Source organism: Ixodes scapularis, unplaced genomic scaffold (assembly GCF_016920785.2).
Source record: "Ixodes scapularis isolate PalLabHiFi unplaced genomic scaffold, ASM1692078v2 PGA_scaffold0__279_contigs__length_252992795, whole genome shotgun sequence".
Taxonomy (NCBI): Eukaryota; Metazoa; Arthropoda; class Arachnida; order Ixodida; family Ixodidae; genus Ixodes; species Ixodes scapularis.
The window spans coordinates 213,983,946-213,998,893 of NW_024609835.1; the positions used below are offsets into that span (position 1 = coordinate 213,983,946).

At 45.9% G+C, this 14,948-nt stretch overlaps 1 protein-coding gene across 1 annotated transcript in view; it reads left to right on the top strand.

The window, feature by feature from the left end:
- LOC8037246 (glutamate-gated chloride channel) overlaps positions 1–14,948 on the top strand; it is a 228,367-nt gene that overhangs the window by 22,356 nt on the left and 191,063 nt on the right. The gene's annotated exons all lie outside the window — the stretch shown is intronic.

Here is a 14,948-nt window from a genome sequence, read left to right on the forward strand (position 1 = left end):
ATGGTTTTATTGTTTCGGAAAGTAACAAAATGTAACCTTCATCAGTATCGTTCTTTTCACAATATTGTGTAAGCATTAAATTGAAACTCATGAGAAAATCATTCGTCAAATGGGCATACACAGCCGAACTTCGTTAATGATTGCATAAATCTCGCTCGTATCCATAATCTTAATAGCTTAGCAGCAACCATTGTGTGTTAAGAGCACACAAAACTTTAAATTTATTGACACATGGATTAAAACAAGTGACGTTGGGTTTGAATGGGCGACAGCTTAGATTAGATTCAGGGTAACTCAGATTAAATATTGTGAACTTCTTGAGAGTATAGTATACGCCTAGATTAAATTTCGCGAAACTTGACTTTAAAATTGTGCTCTTGGATTATGTTTAACGTGAATCTTCCACCCACAAAAACCGACGAGGGCTGACATGGTGCATAAATATATGTGGAACAATTGTCTTGGCTTTTAATTGAGCATTCCGCACTGAATAAATATGATTACTTTTTCTCGGTTTAAAGAACGGTACGTATAGTTATACCTATGATTCCATTTTTGCGTTAATGTTTGGACAAATTTGGATTTTCTTCGGAGTTTAGTTTTGCCGGAAATCCGGAGTTTATTTTTGCTTGATTATCATTTCACCGAAATTCGAAGTTTATTTTCGCGATGCTTCCTAATCAAAGTAAATACAAAAAAAAAATATCCACGTGTAAACGTAAGCTAGATAAAAAATAAATAAAATGCTCTTATACCAATCAATATTTCTTCAGACGGATTTTTCATTGGTGCCTTTGCCATTGGCAATACTAATTTGTCACATGGCAGAAGTAGCCGACTAGTGTTGCTTCGATAAACGTCGACACCTGAAAATCAGTAAACTCCTAGAAGTAGTCTCGTGGAAGCTCGTATCGATCCTAGCCCGTTCCATCAACCTACAACGCGGCTGCGCAAGGTAGAGCGGTAAAAAGTGAAGAAGTTTAAACAGCCCCTCCTTCCAATTTATGCAATCTCTAATGTTCATAGCTTTAGCTGTTACAAAGAAGCTCTTCCTGTAAACCACAAATAGTATGCCCAAGCTGGAAACTAAATCAGTGGCTTTGGTCGTGATCCGAAAGCGCAATGATCTGGTTCACTGAATGAACCTTGACGAGCACAGCGGTAAGACCCCTTTTGAAAATGGCCAGACATTTGTAAGATAACAGTGATGGCATTTTTCCAGGACTATAATTGACTATGTCTGCTGATGAAACTTAATTGCTAAATGCCGTATTTCTTCCATGCCATTTTTTTATGTGATTTGCACATTGAACTTAGGAGTTTATCGAATGAATTAAATTTGGCCAAAAGTTTAACTGCGGGCATTTTTTGGAGCTTTTATAATTTATCCGAAAACACAAAACCCTAGTCATACCGCGTCAGTTAAAGTGATTGCGGGACTTTTGGAAAAACCTGGTAAATCGCTTTCTTAACGTATCAGCTGCGATTTTGTACCCGGGTTATGAACCATCTTGCATTGTTCTGCGATACCGTACCTAGGGGACCACCAATTGTGCATTTTAACCTTCTCATGCATCACGCCCACACATGAGGACAGACGTTTTTAGTTGTTTTTTTTCTCAACAGAATATCTTTTCATGCCTTGCCTTCCCGCATGGTGTCCTCAAATGAGGACAGAAAAAGCTTTCCTAGACGGCCGACAGATGGCAGCACTTGAAGGATCTCGCACAGAGGGCATTGTACCTCGTCTTCATTCATGGAGAAGCCATATGCAACAATTCGTAAAAGTAATTATTTTTTACTAGCAAAACTTTGTATCAAAATTGCAGGGAAAATTTTTTTCAGATTGTTCTAGACACACTTTATGTATTAGCAATGAGAGTTTTGAGATAGCTTCTCCCAATTTTTCCTTTTGATGCCCGCTGTACCTGTCCTCAAATAGGGACACCATGCAGGAACACTGCTTTGCTCCCCCTCCGCTTCGCGGTCTTTCCGGCATTTGCGCGCGAAAAACTTTGAGTTATGCTTTCATATCTTTTCTTATTAACTCTTCAGTGTTTTTAGCTGCATGAAAAGATCTCGGCAGAAGTCCTCTCCTCCGCAGCCTGTAAAAAAACGGGTCAAGCATGACGTGCCACTTGAAAGGAGGCTTGACGGTGGTGCACATTACCCCAGAAAAATGACTTTGAAGAATGCGCAGCGCTGTCGCAGTAAGAACTGTCGCAGTTGCAGTAAGAACTGTCGCAGTCGCAGCGCTGTCGCAGTAAGAACTGTCGATGTTCCTCACACCCTAGTGCTTTGAAAATTTTTGAAGCCTCGTGAGATGTTCACTTTCGCCTTTTTAGCTGTGAGCTGCTTCTTTAGCATTGGGGACCAGAAATGAAACAGTACTAACGTGTTCTAGCCCGAATATACTCATTATTTTGATTAAAATGACCAATCCACAAATACCAGAAATTGAATCGCTTGACCACTGGAATGCACGTTGTCCTCAAATGAGGACATGTCAGTTCTGCTATTGTAAATAAGGTTGAATTTGTTTAGACATTATTTTACATCATTGGCAGTTCACACGAATGCCACAACACAGTATAAATTTTTCCTGACATAGTGATTATAATTCATGCATGAGAGGGTTAAGTATTAATGTTTCAAACTATTATCTTTCTTGTGTAGATAGTAACAAATGACGATGATATTTAGTGACATTCGTCGTGTAAAGTCTTGGGCAAATCACACATAATAAATCTTAGTTGGTCACCACCGCGCTCGCTTCAATGGAACAACGGTCCTTTTGACTCGCGCAGGAGCAACGAAGTTGATATATTACAGTCAGCCGTAAGGCACATATCCTGTTGCGGACTCCAGAATGCCATTGCCGCCCCAGCTGTCGTCCTCCGAGGTAAGCGCCGGGAGAAACCCGAGCCGACATCTCCAGCAGCCCGAGCGCGGCGATGGGGGCTTTGGTGAGGGCAAGACGGGAGGAGGAAAGTACCGGACGCGCGAAGAGCCGACTGAGTGGCTTTCAACGGAACCTTGCAACTGGCCTAAGGATCAGAGGCCACATTCATAAAAAACCTCTTACCTACGACAACTTAGCTACGAAGTTCGTAAAGTTACGATCATCGTAAGATGAGTCGAGAAAGGTATTCACAAACGCGTTCTTAAGTGAGAGGAGGAAAGTTACGACCTCTTACGGAGAAACGATGACTTCCGGTGCTGTCGCTATGGCAACGGCGTCTTCGGCAAAACGAACAACCAATTAGAGACATCTTGTAAACCCTGAGATGGGGAACGATAAAAAAAACGGACGAATACAACAAAGTTTAAAACTGTGTTGTGTTCGTCCGTTTTTTTTTTTTTATCGTTTCCCATCTCAGGGTTTACACGATGTCGATTCATTACCAGCTCGCCTGCACTCTCTCAAAATTAGAGAGCTAGGCATAGTTCGGAGCACGTGGATTTTTAATAACAAACACAGGCTAACCACTCGTTGATGGACAGCTCTGTGTATGTCCTGTCCTGTCTGTGTGGAAATGTGTAGTGTTCAAGCTGATTCTCATAAACACGGGCGACCTTTCCACCACCGCTTGTCTAGGGTTCGTGTCCGTGCAGTGGTATATCGACGCTAACACGATTTAAACGCTTCGTTGACTGCTACAAACTCGATCGCTACGAAGTCAACACAACTGTCATCGTTGGTAAAAGCCCCGTGCCAGTCGTTTGCAAGGCGACGTAGAAGGAAACAAACCGCCGCGGCGTTTCTCGCGGCCTCGGAAATGCAGGAGTGAGCCGACGTTAAAAACGATACGTTTGAACTACGAGAGTGTCAGCAAAAGTCACGCAAATACCTGTTCACACTCGGAGCGGACGCGTGCGTTTGATCGAAGTGCTGGATTCAGACTGCGTTTCGGTAAGCGCTTCGGGACCGATCTTCTACGATTGCAACTCGATACTGACGTGACACTCGGCAAAGAGAGGTTGGACCGGCATCATGCACGTAGCTCCCACAAACTGATACAGCTCGACAGTTAAAAATGGCATACTAATAACAAAGTGTACATACCGTGTTGCGAAGGTAATCCATACGGCGTTTATTTGAGCTCTATATCACAAAAAACAAGGAGATAGAATCGAGGAGTCCCTTCTCGACGACAGCGTTCGTCACCGCTGCCTCGGAAAACAAAGTGATCGAGATGATAAGGGGAATCGGTTGACCTCTGAAATTTAGTTCAGCTATCAAATTATTCATACGGGGAGGGCCACAAGGGTCGCGCAGGCATATTTCATTCAGCAAGCCAGCCGGTCGTGGGCAGACGGTCTTGGCCAAGGACCGTCTGAGCAATGCTGCGGCGGAACGGGTCGGAGTGCCTGCTAGGCCTATATATTCTGCCGAGCTCGCTTGGTCGGTTGGATCGTCGCCTTTGTTGCCTTTTCCGGGTGTCTGTGGATCCAGCGTTCATGTTCGTCGTGGTCGGTTTCAAGTACTTCTTCATTTTTTTCTTGCTGCTTGAAGTCGGGACGCGCAAGAAGAGCAGGTAGAAAAATAAATGTCCGTTGGGTCGTCGCGACCGAACAACTGAGCGACGTTGTCGGCCATGTTAATTTGATCGTAGAAAGTGCGTAAGACAGCTTCGGAGCTGTCGTAGGATTTTGTCGTAACCTGCGCAAAAGTTACGACAATTTCGTTTCGAGAATACGGATTTTCTCTCAAATTTGTCGTACGCATTTTTTTTTCGTCGTAAGTTCGCTTTGAGAATCCGGCCTCACGTATTCTATGACAGCATCCCAGAGGTGCAAGAGGAACGAAAGAAAGAACACCACGTGCTGCACACTGCGGAGGTGAAGGGGCCGAAGCTCCTAAATCTGAGCAGTTACAGTCGCATAATGAGACCTGTCAGGGTTACCGCCTGGGTGTTTCGCTTCATCAAGAATAGTCAAAACAAGCAAGAACGGGCTGGGGGTCCACTTACTGCAGAGGAGGTTGAGCAAGCCGAGAATTACTGGATTGTGAAGGCTCAAGAAGCATACAGAGCGAAAATGGGCACCCAGGGTGGAACCCGAAGCACGAACAGCGAAACCGCGTTACTGAAGCGCATTGTGGATGCGGATGGACGAGTGAGGGTCGGTGGGAGGCTTCAAAATGCACACACCGATGTGACAGTCAGACATCCGCTGTTATTACCGCCATCTCACCCCCTCACTTAACTTATTGTGAACGACGCGTACCGAAGGACGATGCACGGTGGTGTCCAAGATACCTTAAACGAAGAACGTGAATGGTACTGGGTACCACGTGTGCGTCAGCTCGCCAGGAAAGTAATAAACCGTTGCAACGCCTGCCGGTGAGCAAGACTGAGGCCATTCTCCGCACCGACCGCTCCGCTGCCGGAAGAGCACGTCGACCGGGCCGCCCCCTTCGAGGTGGTGGGAATTGACTTTGCTGGACCACTACTGGTGAAGGCTTCACCGTCGGACCAAAAATCCTGCATCGCTCTGTTTACCTGCGCCGTTACACGAGCCGTGCACTTGGAACTCGTTTCCAACCTGACGACTGAGGCCTTCATTATGGCCTTTCAGCGGTTCACTGCACGTCGGGGACTACCGAGCGTCGTGTACACGGACAACGCCCTCACCTTTAAAAAGGCAGCAAAGGACTTGTGCGGCATGTGGGACGTGCTAAGGAACCCACACTTCCTGGACCACTGCTCACAAAATCGTATCAAGTGGAGGTTTATTGCCGAAAGAGCAGCGTGGCGGGGCGGTTTCTGGGAGAGGATGGTACAAACAGTGAAGCGGAGCCTACGACTGATACTCGGAAAGAACAAGTTTGGATTCGAAGAAATGACGACCATCCTACAAGAAGTTGAAGCCGTCGTAAATTCTGGACCCCTGGCTCCCGTTCACGACGCTCCACACGAGCAGGAGGCGTTGACGCCTGCGCACTTTTTGTCGGGGGGGGGGGGGGGGAGGGGGCGGCTGACGGCGCTCTCATCGACCAGCGTGGAGAACGTGCCAGTTTCGACAAGGGGGGACATCACCAGACGGTGGCGGCACCGACAAAGACTACTGGACCAGTTCTGGGGGAGGTTGCAAAATGAGTACCTCCTCCAGCTCCGCTCAGCACACCGGGCAACAGAGACACGCACGAACGACCTGCGGGACGGAGATCTCGTCCTCGTCCATGAAAACAAAACGCCACGGCTCATGTGGAGGATGGGGCGGATAGAACAAGTTCAGCGGGGTCGGGACAACCACGTGCGTTTGTGTTTGGTGCGCCTGCCTGGTGGGGTTACATTTCGGCGCACCGTCCAGCTCCTCTTCCCCCTTGAACTATCCCAGTGAACGAATTCTGCTCGTCGCTGGGGGAGGGGGGAGGATGTTGCGGATTCCAGAACGCCATTGCCGCCCCAGCTGTCGTCCTCCGAAGCACGCGCCGGGTGATGTCCGAGCCGACATCTCCAGCAGCCCGAGCGCGGCGATGGGGGCTGGGGTGAGGGCAAGACGGGAGGAGGAAAGCGACGGAAGCGCGAAGAATCGAGACTGGAGAACGAGGGCGAGGAATTCGGAGAAGCAGGAAGGAGAAAAAGACCGGGAAAGAAGGAGGGGATCGGGACGGGGGGCAGACGCCGACAGAACGGTTAAAACGAACGGACCGTTCTTGTAACCATCCTCAATACAGTTGTTTTGTTTTAGCCAAACGTCGTTTTTCATTGCCTCACACGCTGAGTATTTGCAACATATCCTTCTGGTTCGTTAGCGTCCATTTTTTTTCTTGGGATAATGAGTTGGCAAGTGCTCTATCTACGTTCTAATGCATAGAAGATAACATCCTGAAGAAGGTTGGATACATTGCTTTTCGTCTGTTTTTACTACTTTTTCGTAGTGAGCATACACACTTAGAAAAAAGCGGTCTATATATTGCTCCATAAGGGAGAACCTATGTTCCTTCAGAAAAGAAGGAAATTTCGCCCCTAATGGCGGGGGGCAAATTTTCTCCTTCGTACGCATCTCGTTATGGCGGCACCGAATAGAGCGCATCGAGCTCCATAAGACTTTACGATGAACCTACATATATCGTCGTCGTTCACATGAAACGCTGCGACGATTCAAACTGAAATACTTGGCCCAGGTTTCGTAGAGGCACATACCTTGTTGATAATTGAGGTACCCCAGTTGCTGCAAGCCGCTATAGCGAGAAATAGTCAGCTGCTTCGCACCCCTCTAAACAAGCTACTGCTTTCGAGGCAAGATAAACATTAAATGAAAAACAAATAAACAAAAATACATAACACGAGTTTTTTATGAACTGCGTTGATTGCCGAAGTCAGCGTTTTGCGTTGGTAAGTGAACTTGTGTTTCAAACGCAGTCGCTCAGTCTTATCTTATCGTTGTCAACAAGTTGATCAAAGTAGAAGTTTGGGCTAGTTGGTATTTCATGATTAAAGATTAAAACAGCGCAAGGACACGGACAAGAACAAGAAGGTAGACAAATAAGGCGTTGTCAACAAGGGAATCTTGTTGTCAACAAGGGAATCTTAAACGGAGACAACCGAAACCCGGTCACTTCGTGCACTTACCTTTCCTATTTTTCAAGTCACAAACCCTTAGTACCGCACGTCATGAAGGAGTGGTAAACCTGTTGAAATTTGGGCTAGTTGATGAAGCATGTTTAAGGGTAAAATAGCGCGAACAAGGACACAGGACTGAAAAGAAGTACGCAGACAGAGCGTTGCCTGTGTACCCAGCGCTCTGTCTGTGTACTTCTTCTCTGTCCTGTGTCCTTGTTCGCGCTGTTTTACCCGTACAGTGGTAAACCATTCGCCAAACCAGTGGCTGTTCTAAGAAAATATAATTCGAAGCAGCCTAATTGGCTCGTTGCCATACGGTAACCAGAAAATACATATCGCGAAGTGTAAAGGAAGATTAATTTGCTAGCCACCAGATGGCAGTGTCAAGCATGATAATTACAAGTAGCTAGGCTAGGCGATGCTAAGTCCAGACTAATCCATAAGCCACCACAGACTTGTGCGCGTTACTCATAAATGCAAGGAAATATATTCATAATTACCCGAGGACAAAAATATAATTATCGTTACAAATACCCTTTCATAAAGTAGTTGACCATTACTTCAAAAAAGTAATTCATTACTTTTGCGGTGTTCCTTCAGGCACTGGTGTTCCTGAGGAAGAAAACACCGGCAAGGAGATCGATCATTGAAGTGTTTGTTGCTGCCTCCAGCAGAGGATTACGTAAATCGTAATCCTCTGCTGGATTACGATTTACGATTACATCCTCATTCCTCAGGTCTTAAATGAGCCTTCCAGCAGAGGTCGGACAAGGCAGTCCTCCCTTTCAGCAGTGCTCACTCCAAGTCAGTTAAGCATGGCATAGAAAGGCCACTTTTCAAGCCTTCATACTCCAAGTCGTGCACGCATTTCTCTAAAAGTAGCCTGAAGTTGCAGCAGCAGAGGTTGGAGAAAGCAGGCTTTATTGCTGACCTACTTCGTTCCATCCTTGAGAGGTTCATTGTAAAACAAAAACTTCCGCAAGCTGTTTTCGAAAAGAAACGTCGTTTCGCTGTGATTCCCCCCAAGCAGCACGTTGTGAATGGGCCATCGCTGGCAAGTGTACTATGGCCAACCAGATTTTCGATGGCCCAAGCTTGGCCAAAGTGCTCGGCAATAGCAGTGTTTTCGTCCTCGTCTGGGGACTTGCCATTCACTTTATGCCAGTCGCTGACCATTCACATTCGGCCAGTGACTGGCCATTCACTTTAGGCCAGTGACTGGCCATTCACCTTTGTCCAGTGGCTGGCCATTCACTTTAGGCCAGAGAATGGCCATTCAGCTTTAGCCAGTCACTTTCGGCCAGCCACTGGCCATTCACGTTTGGCCAGCCACTAGCCATTGACTTCCGGCCAGTCACTGGCCGAAAGTGGCTGTAGTTATACACTTAATACCTAATTTATCACAGACTGTAAGAAAATTTGGGTGTTCCTCAGAAGACTGTCAAGAGTTTCGGGAGGTCATGTTTGAGAACTCAACCCCAGAAACTTTTACATAGTAATGACACGCGAAGCTGCTGCATTTCTGCTCAATATTTATTGGACCTTTTTGAGTACTAAGTCTTACGACGCTGGTTGCGACCACCATTCCAGTCGTCGTGGGTTCAGGGATGGTATGTTGTCCCACCATTAAGATCCCCCGGTAGTGCAGCAGTAAAAAAATAAAAATAAAAAGAAGTAACTTTAGGTGAAGGGACAGTGCAACAATAGAGTTTTAGTAGATCGTTCCGATACCTCCGATAGCCCCGATAACGACACTATGCATGCGCAAGGGAGGCGGTGGCGGAGTATCGGGTATCGTTATCGGAGTCATGGGAGCGATCTACTAAAACTCTCTACTCTTCAGTTACAATATTTTTTCAGTTTACACAAGCTTACTGGCACTAATGGGAAAGAGAAGCTTTGAGTACACAGTAAAAGTTTTTACACACTTAAGGGTGTAAATCAGTTTGTCCCTGGGCTAACACCCTTATGGCGTTCAGGCAACCACCCTTCATAAACGGTGCTTGCTAACACCCTTGGTAAAGGGTGCTTGGCATGAAATGGGCACCTGCTGGGGTGGCCCAATGGATGCTGGGCCACCCCAGCCAATCTGGCGCCGGGAGAGTATAATGCGACGTTTTGGTTATGTGGAGTACAAGGCCACATGACGCTCTCCCGACGCTGGATTGGCTGGAAGCGTCCGCCGCGCTCGGACGAAGGGTGAAATGAAGTATAGACCCCAGTGAACATTTCATTGGAATGTATCCAATACACATAACAGAACTTGTAAATTGTACAAAAATCATATATGGTATTGCATATTCTTATATTATTATTACATGATTTACAGCTTATCATGTTTACTGAACACATTTACACTTTTTTCACTTAGAGGGATTGCCACATCACCACATACGAGGCATGTGATAAAGAAATAATGAGTCACACTAAACACAACTCACTTCATGAAGTAACACAAAAGAGCTCCTTGCAAGCCACATCATAACCCCGTGGGCAATTGGGAAGTGCTACGGCACCCCCCTTTCTCGAACTCTAAGTGAGCAAGCAGTGGCGCCAAGCATCGCACTGCACGGCTGAACCATTGTGAACATCATGGTCTGCCACAAACGAAGCATGTAAAGCATGTAAGCACGAAGCATGTTTGGAGATCAGGTGACATGTTTTGTTTGTCTCAGGGGATTGCAGGCAACCCACGCTTCGCTTATCACTTGTCTCCTACGCGCATCTGGCTCAACTCACAAATCGCGCATTGTACCAAACGGTCCAAGAAGACGGAAAGGAAGGACTCCCCTCATTCTCGGACCCTCGTTCGTGCAACCGCAAACAGTCATTCTCCCCCTAGAAGATTAGCCCGTCGCTTAAAACTTGAACAAAAGTTGCTTTCCCCACCCCGTTCAGCCCTAAGCTGACAGTTGTGTGGAAGCTACGTGCTCCTTGGGCCAGCCCACGTGGGCCAGCCACACGCTCGTCACGCCACAGGTACTTCGAACGGCTCGGTTGTAACGCGCTGACGCTATTGACACCACCAAAACGCTGCCCGCGCCACCAAGGGCAAAGCTGATAACCACGCCTGCCTTGCTACTCCACGAACGCGGGGAATCTTTTCTTTCTGCTTTTGTTTGCGCCGGATATCCCCTGACGCATCGCGCTCTCCGTTCGCTTCTCTTCGAGCGCTTGCTGGAGTGCACCGTTTGGAACGCAAAATATAGCCAGCCGTTCAAAATACAAACGTGCGATTATCATTTACGGTTATTATCCCTCATACTTGATTCACTTCCAAACGAAACTTGAATATTTCGATTTTTGTTTCCGTACCCCTTTAAAAACACAACTGTGATGATGATTTAATGAATGATGATGATGAAACAATTTTGACTAAAGAGAGTGACCACAAGGGTATACTGAAAGAATCACTAGCAATGATGAAACCTAGAAATCTATTAGTGCCTTCCCTGTGTTTTGCCTTTGAGTGGAAGAAGTTTCTTGGCCTATATTTTTGTTAGAAACAGGTGTGATGCGTCCGTCCGTCTGTTTTTTTTTTTAATCTTGATGTTGTGCATATTTTTTTATTTCCTAGGTTGAAAGCTCAAGGCATTCCCTGTTGTTTGTTCAACCACATTTACCCAAATGTTAGTAGGTTGCTTTTTTATGTTTACTGTCCTTGGGTATGTCAGGGGTTGTGAACAGTAAAACGCTGTAAGGCCCAGGAAGGAATTCCCTTTGTAAAGTGGTGGTAAGCAGAAGAGGATTTGTAAAGACTGACTTCATGTCTTCTCCTGCGTTTTCTTTTTTGGGTCGCCTATTCATTCTTTGCCCATTAATACTCAGCTGTGTTTGATACTTCTCTGCGTTTGTGTCATGCTTCAGAGAACCCGTCTTTAACAAATTATGTGTTTAGCCTGTTTAGCTAGCTTGCACCCTCCTTTTTGTTTTTGACCATTAATAAATGACTGTAGGATTCAACTGCAAGCACGGTGTTAATGCATACTAATAAATAGCAGCATACTTTTATTGACTAGTGGTGATGATTGGAGTAGTTAGTAGCCAATTATTGAAAAGAAATCATGAAGAATATGGGAACAGAGGACCTGAACACAACGCAGCGCTGTGTTGATCTCCTCCTTCTTGTCCGTGCCATTCACATTCCACGTTTTTAATAACACATTTATTAATAATTTTCTGCTTGGTATCATCTGTATAGGGGTTCACTGGAACAACCCATCTGCTATTACATTCACTTTAAGGCAGCTCCCCCTTCCTCATGGTGCCATCGCTCAGGAAGTGCAAGGCGGGTGTCACTCTCACTCTTGCGGTTCAGTTCCCCAGGTTCCCATAGGTTTCAAGCTGCTAGCCAAACTGAGTCAGGCCTTCCAGCCCTGCAGGAAATGTCAATTCCACTCTTTTAGACGTAGACACCCACATTTTGCGTGTACGTGAAAGAAGCTCTAACAGAGAGGAAACAAAATGATTGGGCTTTTTTTAATGCATCCTTTTCTTTCGCTGAGAAGATACATAAACGTTACACGCTATTGTACATTCAGTGGTGCGGCTTAATTTAGGAAGAGCACTTTTTTTCATATAACTTTTATATAAAGAAAAAACTCAATATAATGGGTCGCACATAAATGGTTGCTATGAACTGCCCTATACATTTACACATTACCTGATATCATTAAAAGATTAGAGTAGCCTAGGGCTGCACTGCACCAATTACGTATTTGTAACCAATTAATAGTTGGCATTTATTTGTTTATTACTATTAGCTATTATTCTTTGACAGAAGGAATAACCGAGCGAGTTGGTACGGTGGTAGTCTTTGAACTCCATCAAATATTCAGGTTTGACATTAGTTAAAGGGGCCGTCCGGATCGTTGTGCGATGATTTATTTATGGCGGTAACTCAATCTACAGGCCCTAAGGATCCTAAAAATCATAAAATTACGGTCATGCGCGGCGGATTTCCCTACTAAAATTGCTATCAAAGTCCCCGGCACGCCCCCCTTTCTGAGATGAGCCCGGAAAAAGGGAGGGGCATCTCTTTACGCGTCAGCCAATAGCAAGCGGAGGATTCCGGCGTCACTGCGCGTCACCAACGCGGCCGACCGCCGACCCGCGGAGGAATCTCTTGAACACGCGCGGACCGTCGTCAAGGAACCCGGACTTTGTGCTCGGCAGTCGTCGTTCGTCGCACCGCACCGTCGCGCTGCTACTGCAATACGCAGTCGCATTCCACAGATGACAAGGAAATGTTTGACTCGTTGACGTGGAAGGATCGCAAAGCTGGCTTCGGAGTCGGGATCCACGGGAAGGAGGAACATGTGTCCCGCAAACGCACGCCTGCAGACGCCCCGGGAAGCAGACGAGCCGATGCGCCGACGCATCGCCCACTATAGCAACAAGCTTGCGAGGAGAAAACATAGTTCGCTGGTATTGGAGCGATAATTGCGGACCATGTTTCCCGTACCACAATCAGTTTACGTTTTTCTCAAACTCTAATTTACAACAAGCTTAAAAAGTGTTGCAGTAATAACGTTCGCATTCACCGCGAGATGCAGCAATTCCAGTGGTCAAGTTTTAGCGATGGGCAGAGAATGGGGGATCGTCTTCCAAGAGAAAATAGTCCCGATATATTTCTTCTGCCATCTGCTTAATAAACGGTTTTGTAATCTAAAACTTTGCATACATATTAACTTGCACCTACTATGCAATATAACAACATAAACAGACGATCGCAGAAAGCTCCGGAGGGCCCCTTTAATTTTTTCCGCCTTTTTTCATGTTTTTGTTTTTTCTAGCTGCTCTAATTTTTGTAAGGGCTTTCCCCACTACTAAAAAACGTGACATCTAAACTCGTTTTATTTTTTGAATCACACAATCGTAAACTTAAAAAGTGTGCCGGTTCGGTAAACGCGAAGAGACCTAATTTCCGAGGGTGAAACCTCTAAAAACAACGGACAACTAAAAGAAACAAACAACACAGGGCGTTGTTTGTCTGTTGTTTTCAGCGCTTTTACCCTCGGAATAATGACGAAGCGACCGCGCGTCTCTACGCACAGGCATTAGCTTATGCAAAAAATCATGCTGCATGCTCGCTCTTCTAACGTTTTTCTCGCTCCCGCTTTATGAAAGAAATCGGTGGCGAGCGGCTGTTAGGACAAGATGTCAGAACTAGCATGACCTGTGATTAACACTTTGGGACGGCGACTGAATGCTTGAACTGCCGTCAGACGGCACTTGAACGCTCCGCACAAGCGTCGTCGGACGAGCGCCGCACAACGGCGCAAAATAACATGCCCAAGGTTCCGCTGCGCGCGAATCTTTCTGACACTGCGGAGCGAGCCACAGGTTTTGAAGATACGCTCTTTTCAAATAACGAAATAACACAGGGCAGAAGCATAGTTAGAATCAAGCATAGCTTAGCAAGCACACGGAACGCGACAAAGTTTGAAACAGCAGCCGACTTCGCAGAAACAAAAGAAAGTTGCTAACCGGCGTTTGCACGAGTCGTGCATGGGCGGTTCTGAACTTACGGGCGTTGCCAAGACGCAGCGTCTCCCAGCTCTCAGTCATCGATTGTTATTCTTGAACACGGTATTCGTAAGGAAGATATTTAAAATATCCACTAAAACGGCTCAAACGTAAAAAAAGGAGATTTCCGAAGCTTCTGGAACTCCAACGACCATTCAAACGAGCCCAACGGAAGCTTAATTCCGATAGCGATGGTCTTGCGCAGTCTTCAAGAGTCTCTTTTCCTTTTTATTTATTGTTATTTTTTTTAGAACTATACTAAGCAAAATAAATTATATTAGTAACATTAAGAATTTCACTAAAATAATAATGTAAAACATTACAAAAAGTGAGTAAATCTTAGGTTTTATTTAAACTTTAGGTTGTTTCTTTTTTGTGTAAACCGAAACCGAAACTAACTCAAGCAACGTTTCCTTCGTCGTAATTGTTTGCGTGTGCGTGTGTGCATGCGCGTGCGTGTGTTTGTGCGCACGCGTGTGGATGCGTCCGCATGCATGCGCGTGTGCGTTTCTGGTTGTGCGTGCGTGTGCGTCTGCGCGCGGCCGTGGGTTTGCGCGTGTGCATGCGTGTGTACGTGCGTGCGCGCGTGTATGTGTGCGACTGCGAGCGCGCAAGCGTCTGTTTGTTCGTTCTATTGCACTGCGCCCTCAAGAAGAACAATTGGATGTCCCTGGACACTGTTAAAACACTAACTTATTGATTATTAATATTATTATTATTATTATTATTGTTGTTGTTGTTGTTATTGAAACATAGCCCTGAGATTTTAGACACAGGGCCCTAAACTTTTCTATAGCTGGCTTTAGCTGTATCTATAAAATTTTAAGGCCGACCGTGCGAAGCTACAGG